At 35.2% G+C, this 23,224-nt stretch overlaps 1 long non-coding RNA gene across 1 annotated transcript in view; it reads left to right on the top strand.

The window, feature by feature from the left end:
* Positions 1-13,530: 13,530 nt before the first annotated feature.
* Positions 13,531-23,224, top strand: part of LOC130874096 (uncharacterized) — a 290,079-nt gene continuing 280,385 nt past the window's right edge. The window contains exon 1 of the long non-coding RNA XR_009057115.1: positions 13,531-13,637. This is a non-coding gene — a long non-coding RNA (uncharacterized LOC130874096). The remainder of the gene's footprint in view (positions 13,638-23,224) is intronic.

The following is a 23,224-nucleotide window of genomic DNA, read 5'->3' as shown; positions in this document are numbered from 1 at the left end:
GAGTGCTTCTGTGTTCATCTAGTTTTTAAAAAAACTTTTAAATTTTTTTTCTTTTTTCACTTTTTAAAAATTTATTAGATTTTTAAAATACCAATCCAAGTTCCCACTCCCTCCCCTCCTCCCATTCTCTCCACACACCCTCCCACCCCACCCCCATCCAGTCCTCAGAGAGGATAAGGCAAATTTCTTTGTGGAAAGTCCAAGGCCCACCTACTATATCTAGGCTGAGCAAGGCATACATCCAAAAACAATAGGATACCCCAAAGCTAGTACATGCAGTAGGGATAAATCCTGATACCACTGCTAGTGGCTTCAGTCTGCTCATCTAGTTTTTATGGAAATGATCCTGAAATATTTCTATATTTTACTCTTTTGAGTAAGCCTGTACATGTACAACTTCATGTTCTTTTCAGTGTGGGTGAAATTTAGAAAGAATGATGTTCACCTGAACATCCCATATCCCATACAGGGATGGAAGATTCCTAAGAAATGGAAAGTCTAATTTCTGTCTGTCTGTCTGTCTGTCTGTCTGTCTGTCTCTCATCTATCTATCTATCATCTATCTATCTATCTATCTATCTATCTATCTATCTATCTATCTATCTATCTATCATCTATCTGCCTATATATAAAATATGACATTTTTCTAATGTGTTGACAAAGAGCTTTATAAATAGAGTAGGTTGGTTTTTATTTTAAAATCCTAGAAAGCGAGATGATAATAAAGCCATGTTTTTCTGATGCTATTTGACACTTCACAATTAGGGTTTCCAGATAATGTTGCCAAACATTTAGTGACTTGAGTTGGGTGCTTGACATTTTCCCCTGTACTGAACTCTGCCCACTAATGCAGATAATGACATGTGTCACCAAACAATATCTCTCTTCTTCAGCCCATGCAGTGAATTCTGTTCCTCTAAATAATTCCAGACACCCTTTTCTTCTCAATTTCTACTGCCTTTGCCCATTTCCTTAATCATAACATTGCATGGGGATGGAGAGATCGTTCTGTTCTTCTACCGAATCTAAGTTTACTTCTCAGCCTCCATGATGGGCAATTCCCAATCTTCTGTATTAAAGTTCCAGAGAATCTGATAACATTTTGGGAATTTTAATCATTGTACTCATGTGTACAAAACACCCACTACACAGATATCCACCAATAATTTCTTTAACATTCTAAATGGAACAGCATCATTTTTACTAATGTCACCTTGATTACTAAACAGATGAGGTCTTTCTGGTCTTTTTACCAGTACAAGAGCATTGGGCTCCTAGAATGTGCTCTGAGGTAGGGGGTATCGGATTTTAGTTCTTCCTTCATTGAAATCGTTTTACAATGCCTCACTTGCTGTATCATAACATCTTATTGTCTAAAGCAAAATCTTATACTTTTGTATTTGCTTGTACTATAGAGTGAGTTGAACTTTTCATGTTAAATTCCTGACTATCTTACAGATACCTGTGATGTTTACCAACTCTCAAATTGTAGCCATGTAAAATTCTTCCATTGAACAGCATTTCTTTTTCTGAATAACATCTGAATGTCTTTTCAGACTGTACAGAAATATTTATGTCAAATATGTCTTATTTTCTGTTTTTTCCTAGGCTTGGTAAAACGTATAGCCTAGGTCTCTGTTGTGTCCAACCTAAGGCACACTTATGTATTCCAGAAGCTGTGAATATGATACATTTACTCAAAACATTAGACAGTTTTTTGATAGTTATGATAACTCAGTTTGGACGTGAACTCTGCACATTATGACATTGTGCTACAATGCTAAAGCATGGATATGCCTGAAAGCTATATTTGCAACATGGGATTCAACCTGCTGTAATAGTATGATTGTAGTTTACCTAGCATGGAAATCTAGATCACAGATTTAGATGATAAGGATACATGATAGGTATTATATGAATTTGTTCAAAAAATAATATATCCATTTGCTCCTCTTCTGTACTGTATATGCCCTTATGGTCCTCTCCTTGTGCTTAGCAAGTCTAAATGTCAAAAAGTTTATACAAATCTCTAAAAAATTTAAAAAGTAAAAGGATGAATTATATTAAAGTCAATGACTATGTCAGAAAAAAATTGTTTACTTTCCATTGTGTTGCTATAACAAAATCCCCATAGCTAGGTGTTTTAGATACTAATGAGGTTAATTTTAATTTACAATTCCAGAGATAAAAATGCTTCTGAAATATCTGCAAGAGCATCTACATCCTGGCCATGGATTCTGCTTATATCATTGCCATAATAGGGAATTAAAAAGGGAAACAGAAGCATGAAGGAAGAGGACAAGAAGCCACACTCATATCTCATGGCTACTTTCCTGCTTTGTCATCAGTCCCTTCTGAGGTTTCCATATTGATGAAGTAACTACCTTGGATTAGCTCTATTTTTTACAGGTTTAGCCATCTCTAAACAGCACCACAGTGAACCAAGGCACAGCACCCACACACCCATGGAGGATTCATTAAATAAACTACATCCAAGTCAAAGAAATGTTGTTTCAAGAACTTTGCATACATTATTTTACTTTGCAAGTGTGTACCATAAATTATGTATGGTTAGTAATGTCAGTTTACAAATGGAACAAATATGAACAGTGGTTTTGTTTGTTTGTTATCTTTATTTGACAGTTTGTTTGTGTGTTTGGTTGGTTGGTTTGTTTTTTGAGACAAGTTTACTCTATGTATCTCTGGCTCTCCTGGAGGTCACTCTCTAGACCAGGCTGGCCTCAAAATCAGAGTTCTGCTTAACTCTGCCTACTGAGTGCTGGGATTAAAGGTGTATGGCACCAACACTTGGCATGAACTGTGTTTTTGATATCGTACAAAACTCTACAGTTTCCTAAGAGAAGAATCCACATCTGATAAAAGTCTGTAAGATAGTAATTCTCTGTCCCCAAGAGCATACAGTTATTTTATCTTAAAATCTCCCTGGGTTGTGTTCCTAAAGCTAAAATTATGGGAGTCAACATAATTTAGATGAGAAAAAAAACACAAAAAATCTATTATTAGTAAACCTTGGGGAATTGAGGGTGAGGATGAAAAGCTGGGAGTGGAGTGCATAACATCATGAAGGCCAGGCATCATCCCATAGGCACTTAAACAATGTCTGTTAGGTTCTGACACTTCAGAGATGAAGTCAAGTAGGAAAATCAGAGGTGTGGAGTGTGTCATTCCCATTGCCTACTATTCTGAAAATTCAAGTCATTGCTGGGATATATAAGACCCTGTTTAAGAGAGAAAGAGAGAAAGATGGAAATGAAAGGATGGAGAGAGATAGAAAGACTACATTAAACTTTAATAATAATAGAGATAATTTTTACATATCTCTTGATTATTTTTTAAGGCACATGAGACAAGAAAGTGTTTGAATGAATTATTTATTCCATGGTGCTTTTTCTTTATTAATCTTTTGCTCCTCGTAAATCTTTGTAGATATAGACTTGATTGTTTAAAGTTCTTTCTCCTCTCCCCTACTCAATATTTTCTTTTAAAGTTAAGCTATTAAAACTCTGAGAGAAAGGAAGCTGTTGAAAGCATGAAGTTGGAATCTGTTGCGGTTTTAACTTTCTATTTTTATCTTTTCTGGGTTTCCGTAGCTCTTCCTTCCTCTCTTGATGGTTTGAAAGATTGCTTTTTAAGCTAGCTATATCACCACAGTGTATAATAAAACATGTTTGCAGCACTTTTATGACAACAGAATCTCTTTCGTGCTTTTCTGGCATTAGCAGCTGAGACCATTACAAGAAAACCCTAGGAGACAAGGTAAAGATGACAAAGGTGATAAACACCTACTTGGGGAACTGGGCAGACACGCAGCCAATTCCCTTCATTTATATCTACTAAGGCAGGCTTAGGAACTAAACTGGCTGGAAGAATAATGTAGTCTCTGGGATGAAGCACAGGCAGGACACTTTTCTCTTCATCATGAAAATTTGTGCATGGTGTTCAGCAAGATTCTTACAGTCTGTTGATGGATGGTTCTAACATTATATTGCCAAGATAATTGTCATAACTCAGAAATACATTTTTATAGTAATTTTCTGCCATAAACTCAGGTTAGCATTACCACATAGGTAAAATAAAACTCATAATGCCAAATTAAATTTTATTTCAGGTGGGTCTATATAATGGTTTTCTTTGGGTTTATCTTACTACTTAGCTTCTCTAGGATCATAGACTATAGGCTCAATGTCCTTTTTATGGTTAGTATCCACTTAGAGTTAGTACATACCATATTCTTTTTGGGGGAGGGGGGTCTGGGTTACCTCACTCAGGATAGTGTTTTCTAATTCCGCCCATTTGCATGAAAAATTCAAGATGCCATTTTTTTTTTTTTTTTTTTTTTTTTTTACCACTGGGTAGTACTCTAATGTGTAGGTGTGCCACACTTTCTTTATCCATTCTTCAGTTGAAGGACATCTAAGGTTGTTTCCAGGTTCTGACTATTACAAATAATGCTGCTATGAACATAGTTGAACAAATGCTTTTGTAGTATGATTTAACATCTTTTGGGTATATTCCCAAGAGTAGTATTGCTGGATCCTGAGGTAGGTTGATTCCCAATTTTCTGAGAAACCGCCATACTGATTTCCAAAGTGGTTGTACAAGTTTGCATTCCCACCAGCAATGGATGGGTGTTCCCCCTTTACTCTATAGACCTACCTGGGAATTGGAAATAAACAAGATTGACTAACAAAATTGGGAGAATGGGGTCTGGGGTACAAGGAAGGAGAAAGGGGGAGGGTTGAGGAGAACTTGAGTGTATGGAATAGTCGAGAGGGAGGAAGGCGAGATATGAAGGCACGGAAAGAGATATCTTGATTGAGGAGCCATTATAGGGTTAGCAAGAAACCTGGCCCTTGAAAAATTCCCAGGAATTCACAAGGATGATCCCAGCTAAGACCCTAAACAATAGAGGAGAGGGTGCCCGAACTGGCCTTGCCTTGTAGTCAGACTGATGGTTATCATAAATATCACCATAGAAACTTTGTCCAACAACAGATGAAAACAGAGGCAGACAACCACATCGGAGCACTGGACTGAGCTCCCAAGGTCCAGTTGAAGAGTGAAAGAAGTGAGAATATGAGCAAGGATGTCAAGACTATAAGGGGTTCACCAACTAAAGGAAGCTCACCAACTTTAACTGGACTGGGAGTGAATGAGCATGAGATCAAACTAGTTCCTCTTATGTGGTTGACAGTTGGAGCAGACTGAGGGGCCACTGACAGTGGCACTGGGATTTGTTTCTACTGCATGTACTGGCTTTTTGGGATCCTATTCTCTTTGGATGTGTATACTTTACTCAATTTAGATGTAGTAGGGAGGGCCTTGGACTTTCCACAGGGCAGTGTGTCTTGTCCTCTCTTAGGATCGAAGGGGGGAGGGGTGGGAGTGTATGGGAAGGAGTGGGAGGAGGGAAGGGAGTGGAAATTCGGATTGAAATTTTTTTAAATAATAAAATAATAAAAAGGACATTTTCTGACACAAACATAAAAAATAAAAAAAATAATTTTAGATAATAATTATTTGTGTATGTGTGCATGCATTATGTAATTCCTTGTGCACTACTTACATTAATCTTTAGTATAAGAATATATTTAATATAATTTTGTAATTTTTAAATTTAACTTGCGGAACTTTAATCCAAGTTTTCTATCAGTATGTTTATGTAGAATCACTCCTAATTACTATAGATATGAGCAATGCAGAAGGAAAGAGTAATATAAGCATGATTTGTGATCCATTTATATAATCAAATTTCAACATTTGGATCTCTATATAATAATGTAGTTTCTAGCATATTACCTGTAGGTCTTGTTCATATACTAAAAATAAATTAGCATATATTTATTTTTCTGTATTTCCTTATGAACTATCTTCTTAAGGTCCCCAACTGATTACACAAAGTGAATCATCTAGTTCCATTATTTATAGAAAATTCAGCATGCCCAAAGAACAAGGCTTAGCAAGATGTCATTGGTAAAGAGGTGCTTCTAAACTGGCAGTACCAGCAGCCCTACCCAGAAGGCTACTCACACAGTGTGTTAAGTCAACTGAGATCACATCTTAAATACTAAACTCATTGCTTAAATTTGGAATTTTCAATCAACATCCCCAATTATTATGTCATAATTGTAGGATTCAAAGCCAGTTAAAACATTTTGACAATTAGAACTGTTATTATTATAATATTCTTTTATCTTTTATCCAGTCAGCCATATGCACCAAGAATAAAAGGAAACAACAAAGTAATCAAAATGATTCCCAGAATATTAATTTTGACTCACTTTTAGAAATATCATCTAACTTACCTTTCTTAAATTGGTGGCATCTTATATATGAACTATGTAGCATTTCTTTCCATTTTTTTTGTAACCACTCATTGGGTAGTTCATGAATATAAGTCAAAATATACCTCATTCACAATCAGTTTGTGCCTTATCAGCTGACCTAAATAGAAACTACATTGCTCTGGAATCCTTCTAATAGGCATTGGTTGTAGCATATTTTGTGATACTATAAAGCAAATTTCAACCACTGAGAAACAATTCGGACCAACAGAAGTTCATGCATCACATAGGGGCGCCGCCCAGACACCTTGATATAGGGCATTCTGTTCCTTGACCTCCAATCACTTCTGTATCTTCTTCAAGTTTCAAGTCAGCAGGCCAGGTGGTTGCATGGGAAAAGGTAATATCTTTGGTAGCCATCTTGACATTTAATTACAGACAGTGTCAAACAAGTATTAAATCTACCCTGTTCTTGTTGGCTCCAATATCAATTTCTTCTTGGGAGCTTATCTGTCTTTAGGACCTGGCTTCTCTATTTCATTTCCCAAATACCTTTATTGCAGCTGGACTGAAGATTACCTTTAAAGTTCAGTTTACCTGCCCCGCCAGATGCATGTTACATGATTTCTATAAGAAATCAATGTTCTGGGCCAGTCTTGTGTTCAGTTTTTAGTATAACTGAACAATACTCATGCTATGAAGTATTTGCGGAAGACAGCAGTGGAAGAAATGATCATAACCTTTCTGAGCCAATTTGTTCAGTCTTCTTCCTCTTTCTGAATTTTCTTTTCCTCTAAATTCCTAAATGAACAAAAAAAGCATTTTGGTATCCATAGTAACAGTATAATCAATAACAACTTGTTACAGTTTTGTTCAGACTCATGATAAAAAGAAATACCATTTTCATTCATATTTCAATGTTTGTATTGACATGTTAAACATTTCTTTCAATTCTGCCACTAAACCTTTTCTTTAATTCGTTCCTGTTAGTTTGAAGTTAATTGTGTTAGAAGTTTTGCAAAACATCAAAGTGTGGACTTTTGTCTAGGAAGCTGGCTTAGTGTTTAATGCATTTGCTACACAAATACAAGGACCCGAGAAATAATTCTGAGTAGCTTCTATTTATGTCTTTTGTGACCGCTTTTTTCTGGAAATGTATATCAGGGCAACAGTATATAATATTTTCTACTAATCTAGATTTTCAAAGTGTAAGATAAGGAGAGATACATTACAATGGATATCATTATAGATATGTAAGCGAAACAGACATCTCATTTCTTATCTATAGCTTAGAGATGTTTTAAGTTATTAATTTTGTCAAAATTCAATAAATTAGAGATCTCTAAGGTTGCTCAATTAAATTTCTGTTATTTCTGTCAGACAAATAACTCAGAATCAAAAGTATCTTTCCCTAAAGTGTAGATAGTTATTGTACATTCAGGTCCCGGTATCTTTGTTCATGCTGTTCTTCCCATCTGGATGGTTCCATATGTATTCTCTAGATGACTGATCCTGAAAAATGAAACTCTGAATCAACCCCTTGTTCCCACAGACTGTCTCTGCATATATTTCACTGAGATAATAGTGAAAACTCATCTGAACCTCTTTGTGCACTTATACTTTAGCCTGTTAAAGAGTTTAGAGTCTAATGCAAAATATTTTTCATAGCTAATTCAAGATACACTTAAAAAATCATTATGCCAAAGATTTCTTTGAGGGCTAAAGTAAATTAGTTTTAGGAATAACATTGTGTCAGAAATATCTGTGCTATTCCAACTGAAAATTGACCATCAGAAAGTACAGAGAGACTGAGGAAAGAAAATACAAATTCAAGATTTCATAAAGTGTACTTTATTAGGACTTACCAACCATAGACGGTCTAAGGTAATAGAAACAAAATTATAACTACAGCCTTAGGAAATCACTATTCTATGTCAACTACCATGTGATTAAAATTTTTGGATTTCACATATGAATAAGATCATTTGATAATTTTCTTTCTGAGTCTGGTATAATTGAATTAACATACAATGTTTATATACCTCTACACAGTTTACAATTGGCAGTATCATTCTGCATCACTGTCAAATAGTATTTTAGTATATGTATGTATCTGTTTTATCTGCCCATTTATTAGTGATACCATCTATGTTGTTGGCATTTCTTGGCTGTTATGACCAGTGCTGCAATGCATATTCTCTGCAGATAGTCCTACACACTGAATTAATTTCCTTTGGATCATATGACGCTTCTATTTTTTATTTCTTGTTGAAGATTTCCATACTGCTCTTGATCATGGCTATACTAATTTATATTTCTATCAGTTCAGTAAGGCACAGATTTCAATTTGCTCCCAATTCTTGTAAAGACTCTTTCTCCTTAAGCTTTTTTATAACTGTTTACTGAGATGGGTTATTTTATCATTGGGGGATTTATTTAAACATCCTCAATGCTTTTAACACTTTTGCATCTTCCAATTGTCAACGTATGTGTCTTATTTTGGACTATGTCTGTTTGGGCTAGTGTACCTTTTTATTTATGACAGTTGTATCAAAGTTTTAATTTTCATAACTTTGGATATACACCTCTTGTGTGATGTATTGCTTCAAGTATTTTTCTCATGTAGGTTGTCTTTTCATGTGGTGGTTGTTTGCTTTGCTAGGATAATCTTTTTTATTTGATGTATCCATTTATTTTCTTTTGTTTCCTGTTTTTTTAGGATTCTTCTCCAAAAATTCTTATTACACATATCAAGACATCTTAATTTTTTTCCATTTTCTTCAAATAGTTTTTATTGTTAACATTTAATTCTTTTAACCTGGAATTCTGGAGATGGCTCAGCACTTAAAAGTATTTGCTGTTCTTGTAGAGGACTAGAGTTTGGTTCCTAGCAGCCACATAGAGCAGCACATACTGGTCTGTAACTCCAGCTAAAGTGGATCTGATACTGTTTTGACCCCTTTAGGCACCTAAAATTGCATGTTCACAAGCACACACACCACACCACACACACCATAAGTTTTTTACTCACAAGATTTAATAATTATTAAACATAACAAAATAATGAGCAATAACAATTTGAATTATTAATTGAATTCCATTAAATTAGTGTCAAAATTCTATAATCTGGTTGAGGTTGGTTTTTGTTTACTAGTGAGAATTAGGGTTCTTGCTTATTTTTCTTATGTGGGTAAACAATACTCTTATTTTCATGTACTGAAGACCATTCTTTTTCTTATTGATTTTTATTGAGCTCTACATTTTTCTCTGCTCCCCTGCCTGCCTCTCCCCTTCCCTTCTTATAAAATTTCTTTAAAATCAGTTTCCATAGATGTGTAGATTTATTTCATACATCTATTTCATTGATTGATTGACGGATGTCTGTTTTTGTGCTAACACAATGATTGTTATACAACTAAATTGTTGTAGTTGATTTTGGAGTTAGGTATTATAATGCCTACAGCTTTTTTGAGGCTACGCTCCACATATCCCCTCCCGACATAGTTTCTTCCTAATTTCAGGCCTGTTTTCAGTGTCAAGAAGAATGTCATTGTTATTTAATGTGAAGAGCCTTGAATCTGCAGGTGACCTTCGGAAATATTGACATTTTGACAGTGTTGCTCCTCTGTGAGCACCTTTGTATTTTTAAAATGTGGGAATGTCTTCAGTATGAGAGTTTTGATGTAGAGATTTTTTTTACATCATTGGTTAATTTTATTTCTATTTTACTTAGCAGCCTAATTCTTAATTTTATTTCAAGCAATTATCATTCTGACACAGAGCACTGTTACTGATCTTGTATTATGACTTTGTGTCACACAATCTTATAAATTTCTTTATTAGTCCTAATACTTTTGATGGTTGGTATTTTCCATCTTTAAAATAATGTCATATAAAACAGTGCTAGCTTGACTTTCTCCTTTCAAAGTAAGATGCATTTAGACATTTCAGACACACACACACACACAAAAAAAACTTTTGCCTGATTATTCTAGCTAAAACTGTTAATACTATGTTGAGAAATAGTAAAAATAAGTATCAAAAAGGAAAATTTGCACAAAAAAAGAAAAATAGGAGTTCTATAGAACAGTTAGTAGCATAAATACTTGGAAATTTTATCGACACGATAGCAACCATGTAGAAAACAAGTTCCATCTAGGAATTAATTACTATCAAACTAAAATAAAGAGGCTACACAGAAAAGAAAGCAGAAAATGGAATTAATATTAACTATATATTTTCTCAGTAGCCTCCTTATTATTCACATAGCTTGAAATGTATAAAATCTATGTTTATAGAGAGGTAAAAATTTAAGATGAGTAATAAATACAGATGATATGATTAAAAGATACATGCACATGAATGCTGATACTCCATAGACACTGCCATTGGTACTTGCCCAGACTTATTCCTACCTACATTATCAGGAAGTGAATGAGATGCGGTAAGCTTAACTTGCCTAAAATCATTTAGATAACACCTGGCATATCAAATATTCAAACCAAGTCTGCGTTCATAACATAATAACTTTATAATGTCACAGTACTGTTTAAAAACTAATGCTTCTCATGTGTACATTTTATTTAATCAAAAGTCTATAATTACTATCTCAGATTCATTTAGTAAATATTTCTTGAACACCTATCTTCCTATAAATCAGAGGACTATAATCAAAACTTGTGAAAATAGAGTCATGTGTTGAATAATTTCTTCAAATTTATAATGAGAAGAAACTATGTTATTTTGATAAAATTGTGTTTCTCTAAACTCGATTGTAGCTATACTTTATAGATTATATACTTCTCTCAAAAATTAGCATATTATAGGAAAGTGAAACACTATGTAATTTCAAATAAATGCAGACTCCTGTTTAGGCACAAAATTAAGTAAAATGCAAAGTAATTTTGTTGTAGATATTCTTCTCCCCAGAAGATGAGAACAAATAATCATCTGATTATATTTTTGTATATTTTTTGCTGCTCTCTGAGGAAAATAGTACAAATTTGATGGGTGATATAAGTTTGATTTGCTTTCAAAATATACGTGTAGTTTCACATAAGCAATAACTTTTCTTGAGCTTCTTAAAATAAGTTTTAGATTTATTGATTTGGCTTTATGTGGATGAATGTTATGTCTTCCTGTGTGTATGTTTGCCATGTGCATGCCCTGGGCCTGTGAAGGTCAGAAGAGGGCACTAAATACTCAGGATCTGAAGGCCAAAATGGTTCAGCTACCTTGTAGGTGTTGAAAACCAAATCCATATCCACATCCTCTTAAAGAATACAAAGTACTCTTAACCTCTAAGCCACATTCCAAGTCTGACTGCTATTTTTATATCATCACAATGTAAACTCCAGTACTTATATCGAGATAAGTGTGATGCAATTATGTTTTTTAGCACTAGATTTGCAGATGTAAACAATGGGTGTCAGAATAAGTCAGATCTGAAACATGTTCCTGACAAAGAAAGGGAGAGATGTTGTTGGGGTATTTTGGCTGAAATGTATGTTTTGAGTAAAATGTTAACAATTTGGTTTTTTCTTTAAAATTTTATGATGAAAACCAACATTAATGGTACTTCCAAGTAGAATTTTCAAAATTTAAGACTTATACCTAATATTCTAATCAAATGAATCTATTTAAACTTGCTGAGGATTGAAAAACATGTCACAGTGGAAGTAATGACAAAATGTAACAGAAATATAACCACCGCATGTGGATCATCTGTGGATGGAGCTATTTAAGGTCTGTTTCTATTCAATTTTAACTAATCTTTTGGATTGTTTCAAATGAAAGTAGTGAAAGTATTAAGTCAGAACAATGTTAAAAGTCTGTTAATTTTCCTTCGCAATTAGCAGAACTCTTTGCGGCATTCTCAGAGCTGAGATAATCCCTCCCGTAACTGCTTAAACCCATGTCAAAATGTCAACAGAAGCAAGAAATTTTTCCTGTAACCAAAATATTATATAAATGTTAAACAGGGGCATTAAGCCTGCTAAGATTATGCTAACAGCTGACTCCTGAGAGACTTAGTCTAAAGGGAAACTTAAATTATCAAAGTTATTCCATCCCTGAATTGATTTTAGTACAAACTCACAGTGAAGTGAGCAGATGTGGTCATCCCAACTGAGCACAACAAAGCCTAGAACAGAAGCAGGACAGGCCTGCTTTCAGGTTTTGCTTGGTGCTTAGTAGAGTGAGCACCTCCCACATTGTGGATGTTAACCCCTTATTAGTCATGGGGTTTGCAAATACAGTAACCTAGTTTGTAGGTTGCCTGTTCATTTTGTTTCCTTTGCTGTGCTTTTCAGTTTGATGTAGCTACATTTGTTTATGTACACCCCCTCTTACTGTGCTTTAGTAAGGGACATTTGAAGGATGGCATGGAAATCTAGTGCACTGGACATCTCCAAAAATATATGAAGGCAGTCCTAATGAAGTCTCCAAATAATGAGGGAGACAGAGTTCCAACTGACCATCTCTTGTCACCAAATAAAGTTTCTAGTACTGGAACTGGGTTACATTCAATTGAATTTTTGGCCAAAGGGGTCCCATGGAAATCTCCAATTCAGGCCTTTGTCAATATAATAGGCTGCTCTCCACACACTGACATCAAGGCCCCATGCTGAAGACAACACCCATACAACTCATTGAACATGAAGAGGTTGAGCTGATGCCTACATAGAACCTTTACCAATATATCCTGGTGTTTTTTGATACAGGAATGTACCAAAAGCGAAAGGTAAACACCAAACTAGCCACAAACTCTTTGATCTATATTGCTGTTCTTCCTAAAAAGTATATCTGGGCACTGGTGGCACAAAACTTGTGGGAGCAACCAACTAATTTCTGATTTGGCTTAAATCCCTCTTACAAGATGGAATCCATGCTCATCACTGTTTGAGTGATCAAGAATCAGAAACTAGATAACCCAGAAGCCTAGAGTGAACCTCAATATTATTGGTCTTGAAAGAAAAAGGTACTGGCAAAATGATTCATAGTAAAAAATGAAATTAGTAATAGAATGACTCCTAATGATATTCTGCTATATTCACAGATCAGTGACTTATTCAGACATCATCAGAGAAGCTTCCTCCTGCAGCAGATGGAAACAGAGACCCACAGCCAGGCATAACATACGTACACAGAAACCTTGTATCCCACTGTTCTAAATGGAATGTCACCATCTGATCACTCCCCTCAGAGCTCAAGTAACCCTGCAGAAGAGGAGGTGGAAAGAATGTAAGAGCCAGACAGAATAAGGACATCAGGAAAACAACACCTTCTAAATCAACTGGGCAAAGCTCATATATGCTCACAGGAACTGAAACAGTAAGTATAGAACCTACACATGTTTGCACCAAGTTCTTTGCTTGCATAACTTCCAGTTTATTATTGTTATGGGAATTATGAGTATATGAACAAGTGGATCTCAGATGCTTGGACTCTTTCTTTCTATTGGTTTGTTTTGTTCAAATTCTATGTGATGGTTTTGTTTTATCTTATAGTATTTAACTTTCTTATGCTGTGTTGTTATTGCTTAGATGCCTGCTCTTTTCTAGTGAGAGACAGAAAGGAAGTGTGTCTGACTGTGAGAGGAGATGGAGTGGAACTGGGAGGAGTATAGAGAAAGGAAGTTGTAGTCAGGATATATTGTTTAAGGAAAGCATTGATTTTCACTAAAATGGAAATACATTGTATATTACACTAAAGAAATAAGGGATACATTGAATGCTAAATCATGCCTGATCTCAATTCTATGTGGACTCTAAGAAAGTACAGCTCATGGAAGCAGAGTATAGGAAGGTGGTAGCCAGAGGCTAGTGGTGAACTTGGGGACATGAGGAGTTTAGTTAAAGGATATAAGTTTCAAGTATGAACAAATTGGAGATGTTAATGTGTGGTTAATGTATGATGGTTAAAATATATACTCTATTATATGTGAAATAATTGAAGATTAAGAAGAATATTAGTGTTTTCAGCACATATAGATAACTAAGGTAATAGTTTGTAATAAGGCTAGAGTGATCATTTAAAGATGTATATCTTTATCATATAATTACATTCTATAATAGATAATATATACCCATTTTGCTTGTTAATTGTGTCTCAATAAGGCTGGGAGGAAGAAATAGAAAGAGTTCTTGCCTGGAGCTAGAAATCACTGCAGATTTGTGAACCACTTTATAAACCATTTGATCTTTCTTTATCTTTGTCTTCTTTATTGTTAAAATTATGAGAACATTGACCTTATCTTGGGTGGCATTTGGGAGGAATCACTAATAATTCACAGAAAAGTTCTTAAAACTGCAGAGTGCTTAAATCACAGGCAGAGATTAGTGTACCCACGGGTATGCACACGCACATGTGTGTGTGCATGTGTGTATGATGATGTGATATGTGATGCATATGGTAGAGAATATATGATGGTTATATATATGTATGCATATATATGTATGATGGTGTTTTAACTTACAATGTACTAAAGGGATAATAAAAAGAATTATTGAAAAATGTCTGTTTCTTAACCTGCTTTTATCTCTAAAAAGCAAAAAGCCCAAATGGTTAAAAGAATGAACTTTTACTATGTCACCTAAGAGCCTGTCCGAGGAGAGAGGCTTTGTCCATTCATTGACTCAGTATTGTCATTGCAGACTGCGTACCATGCATCTCTTCTGTATGAGTTTCAACATGTTCTCATTCAGAAAAAAAAAAAGTTGTCATTTTCGATCACACAGACAAGGTAACACTGAGCAGAAAAAAATACTATCACTTTTTTCTCTCTTTTATCTTTCATAATTACTCAGGAATTTTTCTTTCCTATAGTCTTTTTTACATCTATTTGGCCATTTGTTTTGTCAGTCACTGACAAAACAGGAAGAAATGACAGGATTCATTTCTGTATTGTTTTAGAATTTATCTGTTAGTGGATAACTAGATCTTTACCTTCAGAGGTCAAGAGGTGAAATCAGGAGTTCAAGTCCACTAAAGTAATGCTCTCAGCTAAGTAGCCAGTAGTATCAATGAAATTGTGTTGATTTTACATCCTCTGTGGTTGGTTAATATCCAAGAAAATGGCATTTAAAACAAAATCACCTTTTACTGCTAAATCTTCTGAGAATACACAGAATAATGCAAAGATTGGGGATTTTGTTGTCTGAACATGATCTATTTGATTTTATTATTTCAGGCCCCGATACTTGCAAATTTTCCCTTCCATTTTCACCACAGCATGATGGTTTGGGGAAATGGTCTGGGATAACTTTTCTATGTTTACACTGCTGCCATTTACCCCATGTCATGTTATTATTTTAATTAATTTGATGTGCGAATGAATTTTATGTCTTGACCTCTTCATTCCATGAACATTAAGAATGGCAGAGGACTGTAATCTGATTGATCATATATCCATTTATCTCTGATCTAAAGTCTCTTTGTTTTGGGGTCCATACTTTGCTTTTACATTTTCTCTTATTATGAGTTTTTATTTTTTAAAACAATCTTTTTGATTTTTGCATACCAATCCCATTTCCCCCCATCTCCTCCTACTCCCATCTTCTCACCTGCAAGAGGAGTGTATAGGGAGTCAACATTTCAATCCTTCATCTTCAGAATTTTACTTCACTGATCCACTTTTATATTTGTACAGGTTTCCATTTCCTTTTGCTTTTCTTATATTCGCCATTTATCCTGATCCTTAGTTTTCTATTACAATTACCTATTGAAACTTTTCTGTCACTCATATATTTTATTTGTTGTACTTCAAGTTGTAAGAGGGAGAAAAACAAAAGAGGATAAAATTAAGGGTAGCCTAATGTGATAGTTCTGCAAAGCATGTAAAATACAAAATATCAAATTCTTCCAAAAAGCATGCTTCCCCCTCTCTGGCCCTTCCCTTAAAACAGCATTGCCAAACATTTCTATATTTTCAGAAAGCACCTGACACATTATCTGTCTTTTCTTCACATATCATTTCTGCTGTGACTGTCTCTTGCATCTGCTCATGTGTGTATGCATGAAATGTGTTCATATATTTGAGAACAATCTGTAGATAGATTATCCACAAAACAAAGTAACATGGAGGTTAGGGACTTTTGACTACAGTAATATGTCATTAAGTTGGACTTTCAAATATTTGTTAAGGTAGTTTATATACTCAATGTTTTTATTTTGTTTCTTTAAAAAACTCATGCCTTTAGGATTTTTATTGCCCCAGTCAATATATCCATTTACATTTACTTGTTCTGTGCAATGATATACTTAGGATCAGAATTTGTTTTGAAATCGGAGAATTATTAATTTATTTTTTTGTCTTGCATGCTTTCTCTCAACATATACTTGATCACTAGCTCATCTTCTCATTACTCCTTTAAAAATACATTTTAAAGAAATTTAACTTTAGCCATCTTTTTCTTCTGCCTTCTTGGTTACACACTGCAACTCATGTGATATGGGAGGTAATATATGCTTTGAATATGTTTTATTGCCGTTGGCTAATAAAGAAGCTGCTTTCAGTCAACAACTTAACAAGGTAAGCCAGGGTGAAAGAGATATGGAGAGAGAGTCGGCAGAGCCAGGGAGAAGCCACGTAGCAGTCTCCACAGGAGACAAACACTTCCACCGGAGTCCCCAAACTTTGCCCGTAGGCCACGACCTCTTGGAAATAAACAGATTAATTTAAGGTATAAGAGTTAGCCAGAAATATGCTGAAGCTATTGGCCAAACAGTATTGCATTTGATACAAATTTCTATGTGATAATTTTGAGAGTCTGACTAGCTGAGAAACAAACAAGTGGCCTTCTCTTAACAAATTGGTACAAACATGGCCAAATAAATCCACTTAAAACTTGAGAGAGTGCCGGTCGGTGGTGGCGCACGCCTTTAATCCCAGCACTCAGGAGGCAGAGGCAGGCGGATCTCTGGGAGTTCGAGGCCAGCCTGGTCTACCAGAGCTAGTTCCAGGATGGGCACCAAAGCTACAGAGAAACCCTGTCTCGAAAAACAAAACAAAACAAACAACAACAACAACAACAAAACAAAAACCAAAAACTTGAGAGAGTTTGGGAAGGAATTCTAAACACTAAAAAACGGAGTTTACAAAGCTTCTTGCTCTGTTTGCTGGCAGAAAGCAGAGATGGAACTCTTTAAACAGGTTTCCAGACTCAGCTTTAGCAGTAAAAACTATGCAACCTATTTAAAAATGTCTTTGAAATTTTCTGCTTCATGGAAAAGTCTATTGGATACCGTGGGCCAGTAAGCTAAAAATGGGTGCCCACAATGCTACCAAAGAACTTTGGAAGACTGTCAGGCAATGAGATGTCTCTGTCAATTCTAGAGTTTTAGAAGTTGCTTATAATGCACTTCCTGTTTACTTAGGTAATATTATATCCTTCTGGGGTCTTTGATGGAGTTGAAAAATAGATAGTTATAATTATAGTTTTCCTTAGTTATGATAAAAGAAAGTAGATATAAATATTGTAACTATAGTTCTTAAATGATAACCTTTGTTGTATGTAATATTGGTATGTTAAAGTTAAAATCTTCTTTTTTACTCAAACAGAAAAGGGAAGGATATGTGGGAGGTGATGTATGCTGTGAATATGTTTTATTGCCATTGGTTAACAAAGAAACTGCTTTCACCCGATGACCTAACAGATTAAAACCAGGCTGAAAGAGAAATAGATAGAGAGTAGGCAGAGCAAGGGAGAAGCCATGTAGCTAGCCGCAGGAAACAGATACACTGAAAGCTTCCTGGTAAGCTGCAGTAACATGACAACACACAGATTAATAGAAATGGACTAGTTTAAGTTATGAGTTAGCCATAAATATGCTTAAGCTATTGGTCAAACAGTATTGTAATTAATCCAGATTTCTGTGTGATTATTTTGGAAGTCCTGGCAGCCAGGAAATGAACAAGTGGCCTCCCCCAACACCCATGGATTTTATATTTCATAAAAGCACAATTGCCACTAAAAATTAAATATGGCTTCCAGAAGAGATCAATGAGAATTACTAAAATAAAGATTTTCTGAAATATAATATTTTCCTAATGTAATAAACTTAGTGACAGGTAAATTGCAAATCAAGTCTATGTTATGATTCTTTCTCAACCCACTCAAGAAAACAAAAAAGGCTGGAAGGAGTACAGATAAACACAGAACATTTGGATAATGGTAATGTATTAATTAGACCATTCCATAGTGCCTGTATTAATTCATCCTTAAATAATTAAATTTCAGCTACCTTATGAGGCAGCTATCTTATGTCTGAATCTATACACACAAGTCTGACTACTTGCTATCGAATAGAATGGCTTTTCTTCCTACATACTCATATATAGTCAATTAGTTGTTGATATGTTCACTTTCTCAGATACGCCTTATCTGGGAAGTAGTTTATAGTATATATTAGGGTCACTGATATAATTCAAAATGACAGGGGTGCTTTTTAGGGGCTAGCTAAATTCCAAATTCCAATGAAGTAGATCCCAAACAGACAAAGCAAACATTTTTTCTGTAACCCACTATACTGTTATCAATATATAAAAATCTATTTTGTTAATTGAGAAAAGATGGTTAACAAGCTTGCAGAAAAACTTTTTTTGTGCATGTTAAGCGTAGAGACTTCAAACTAAAAGTTGACTTGTGGTGGAGAGCTGAAAGAATCTCAATCTGATAAAGTGAAAGAAAGATTCCTTCGCCCTCACTTGTTCTTACTCTCTATTGTATGACAGTAGGAGGAGCTTGTTCTTCTGTGAGCACTGCAATGAACAGTGTATGGGCAGTTGCTCTACAGGGCTGTTGATATAACAGCCTTCTAAGGGTCAGTTTCACTGGCCAACTCTAGCTGCTCTCTCATTCTCACTTGAGCAGTCAAGCATCCCCAGATTAATAGATTCCCAGCAAGTCTACCTTTATTTATTATTACTTTTTCTTTTTAGCTGTGTACCAGTAGATAGATCTGAATGGCTTAGAATGCACTATGTAGACCAGAATGTTCTCAAATCTTCAGATACTGGAAAACCTCTGTATCCTGAGTACCAGCATTAAAGGCATGGCTATCTCACCCATGGTGTTTGGGGCTTTCAATTTTATCTACTTAGATCTTCACTGTTCAAAATGCTGCTCCACATCTATGGCCATTCAGTTTCTACAGCAGTTTTCTAATTCACTGGTGCTTTTAGATCCTTAGCATTACTTACTGAATTTTCTTTCCTTTCAGTCCTAAAATATGTTGAAATGTGGTAGTTTCTTTACTCTCTTTTACACACTGCCCACTTTTCCCTCCTAATATCAGTGCTCTGGTTTTAAAACTATTTGCCAAAGACCAATTTAGAAATGTAATTTACCAGGGTAGGAGCATGAGGATTAGAAAAATAAGTAAAGAATGTGACGATGCGAGTGAAAATAATAAAACAGAAAACATAGAATAATACCGTGAGGGAGTTCCACTGAATACTGAAATCACCCGTGTTTAGTTTCCATTTGCTTAAAATACCCTTGACATCAAAATTTAGGGGTAAGAATAAAACAGCATTAACATCATACAAGGAAATGAACATACCACTTGAAGGCTGTGGGTTGCATTCTTAAACATTGCCTTGTTAGAACAATACAAGTAACACTCATACCCTAGACCAAAACATTCTGTAGACATAAAACTCCTTGGGTGGAATCCATTGTTATCTCCCTACGAGAGTAGGAATGTAGTTGGATCCTTAGGCTTTTTTATGGGTAGAAACAGATCTACTTCTCTATACCTGAAATACAAGGTCTGGATATTAGTCACACCTGTCGACAATACCTTGAGAGAGAATAACTCTCTGATCTAAATCTAGGTGAGTCATTTTGTTTGTTGGAGGTAGAAACAGACAATAACCTTGTAGGACTAGAACTAAGTTCCAACTCTCTGGCTTTTGGTCAGGGTGGAATGGCAACAACTTTGAGAAAGCTGAAACTCTCTGACCTTCAGAGAAGGTAGAAATAGGCTCATAGTTTTGGGCCTCCACAACTACTACTGAGTCCTTTTAGTGGTACATTTAAATACAGGGTTAGTTATTTTCTGGAGTGTGACTGTCCTCCCAGGGACCATGTTTCTGAAGGGACCTGAACCTCCCTTCTCCAGCAGCCATCAACTGTCAAGAGCTCCTCAGCTAAGAATGTAAATCTTTCTGTCGTCCGTACTCTGATTTCTTCTGGTTTGATCTTGTACAGTTCTTGTGCATAGCTTTACAGCCACTGTGAGTTCATGTGTACAACAGTCCTGCCACCTCCATGAAACACTATTTCACTATGGACAATCAGTGCACTGTCTTACAATTTCTCCTATCCAAGTTCACCATAATGATCCCTGAGCCTTGGTAGCATGAGATATGATTTCCCATTTAGAACCGAGGATTCCACAGTCTCCTAATATCTCTACACTGACAAGTTGTTAGTCACCATCTACTGTAAAAAGAAGCTGTTCTCAAGATTAGTTCTGGAGATTCTTCTGGAAAGAAGCATTAATCTGTCAGTATGAATGTTACTTCTTACTAGCCTGTTTAATGCTTTGTCCACTTAACAGTATTAGATGTGCCCCTAGGGCCATTGACCTAGCTAGTCACATGCTTTGGGCCCATTTAATGCTATCCAGCCTGAATTCCACCTCCAGCACTCCTGAGCATATTCTCAAAGGATTATACTACATATAAACTTTCTCAGTCATGATCATTACTTCTCAATTTATGATAGATAGAGAAGGAATATATCTTGGATGTCCACCAACTCATAGATGGGTCATACATCTATGGTATACACACACAATTAAATATTGTTTGGCTGTAAAGAACAAATGAATTTAAGAAATTCTCAAGTGAATTGGTGAAACTGAAAATAGTCATTCTGGTTGAGGTAACCATATCTAGAAAGATAAATGCTACTTGCTTTCTTGTATAGCTTTGAATAACATAAGTCTAGCCAGCACAATTTAGCTAATATTAGCATCAATCCTTTAGAAAGTACACTACAATTTACTATATAAAAGATTCAGTACTATTTAAGAGAATATCTAAATTATGTATTTGAATTTTAAACTGAGGTTAATCTTTTCCTGAAGGAAACCTGATTCGTACAATTTAGTTAAAGTTAGGACTGTCTTTATTTAATATGTGTTATATATTATCTGCGTATTGAAAGAGCTGAATAGAAAATCCGTTATTCCTTCATAAAACCATAATTAAAGCATTCAGTCCTTAACCAAAATTTGTTGAGTTGACAAAAGTGTGTTGCAAATTAACAATGTCATAATTTCTTATGCTTTTCAACATAATGGTATAAGAAAAATCAGATTCTCAAGTTTATTGTTCTATATCCATAGTTAGAATATGGAAACAATCTGAATATTCTTAAATCAACAAATGGGTGATGAAAATGTGGCATATATATGTATATGTGTGTTTATATGCATATACACAATACATATATGTGCATATATGCATAAACATTTATGTGCATGCATATGTATGTGAATATATGCATATATACACACCTACACACTGGAATACTATTAAACTGTAAGAATGAAATTGTGAACAATGCCAGAAAATGAGTGGAACTAGAAAACATTATATTGAATGAGGTAACCCAAACTCAGAGATACAAATATCACATGTTCTCTTGTAGCAGGTTTTATTTTGGGCCACCAGTTAGCTCCCAAATCAAGATGTGGAGACTTAATAGCACTTACAAAATGCTTGGCCTCATCCTATGCTTGTCTCACTAGCTTTTATAACTTAATTCAACCTGATTCTTTTTTTTTTTTTTTTTGGTTTTTCGAGACAGGGTTTCTCTGTGGTTTTGGAGCCTGTCCTGGAACTAGCTCTTGTAGACCAGGCTGGTCTCGAATTCAACCTGATTCTTTCCATCTACATTTTATTTAATGACATTTTACTTTTCTTTAATTCCTCATGTCCTACTCTATGTCTGCTCCTGGGGGCTGCTGGATGACTATCCCCAGGTGGCACCTTTTTCTTCCTTTTTCTTGCCTCTCTTCTTTCCTGAGTCTAGATTTTTCCTCCTCCTACGAGACCCACTTACACCTCCACTGACTAGCTATTGGCTGTTCAGCTTTTTATTAGAGTAAACAGGTTTCTTAGGCAGCAACTCATCTTTACATAATTAAACAAATTCAGCATAAACAAATACAATATAACAACATAGTTAAGGTAAATATTCTGCAACATAGACAAATGTATCATGTTTGTCTAGTTAAAGTAATATTCCACAACATTCTCTTCCATCAGTTGTTCTTAACTCCAAATCTTCAGATGTGAGTACTTATTATGGAGTAATTGCAGACATCAAGAAAGTAAAAAGGAACTGTTGCTGGGATAGAAGGGGAGGAACGGAGAACAGAATGACAAGGTACAAGTGATTAGATAGGGAAATGGGAAGGGGTGGACTATAAATAGGAAGGTCAAGGAGATAAATAAAGAGGTAAAGTGGAGAAGGACAAAATAATGGGGAGGTATCTGAAAAAATCATGAAGTATCACAATATTATCATCCCCCCTCTAAAAATCCATTAATACATGTGTGTATGATATACATGTTTAAATGAAATTTCTCACCTAGACTGATGAAGTTCTCTCCCAAATCCAAAGACCATCTAACAAAAAAATAATCCCAGTCATGAGTCATGAGTCAGGGTTTTCTGAGGAACTTCAAAAGTATTACAGACTATTGCAATCAACTAGGTTGGCTCCCTGAGGTAGAAAGAAGTAAGTCCCTAGTGTTGAAGATATTACAGAAGTAGGCCCCATAGGCTCCTGAGATCTCAATGTCTCCTCCATGAGGACTAGCATTGTTATTATTATTATTATTAGTCAATTGAAAATCTTTTTTCCAGCCTCTTTCAAGTGTTTAGGAATCTAGGCCTGTT

The sequence above is a fragment of the Chionomys nivalis genome, chromosome 5 (genome assembly GCF_950005125.1).
Source record: "Chionomys nivalis chromosome 5, mChiNiv1.1, whole genome shotgun sequence".
Taxonomy (NCBI): Eukaryota; Metazoa; Chordata; class Mammalia; order Rodentia; family Cricetidae; genus Chionomys; species Chionomys nivalis.
Note: the sequence above shows the minus strand (reverse complement) of the source record. Positions and strands in the feature narration are given on the sequence as shown.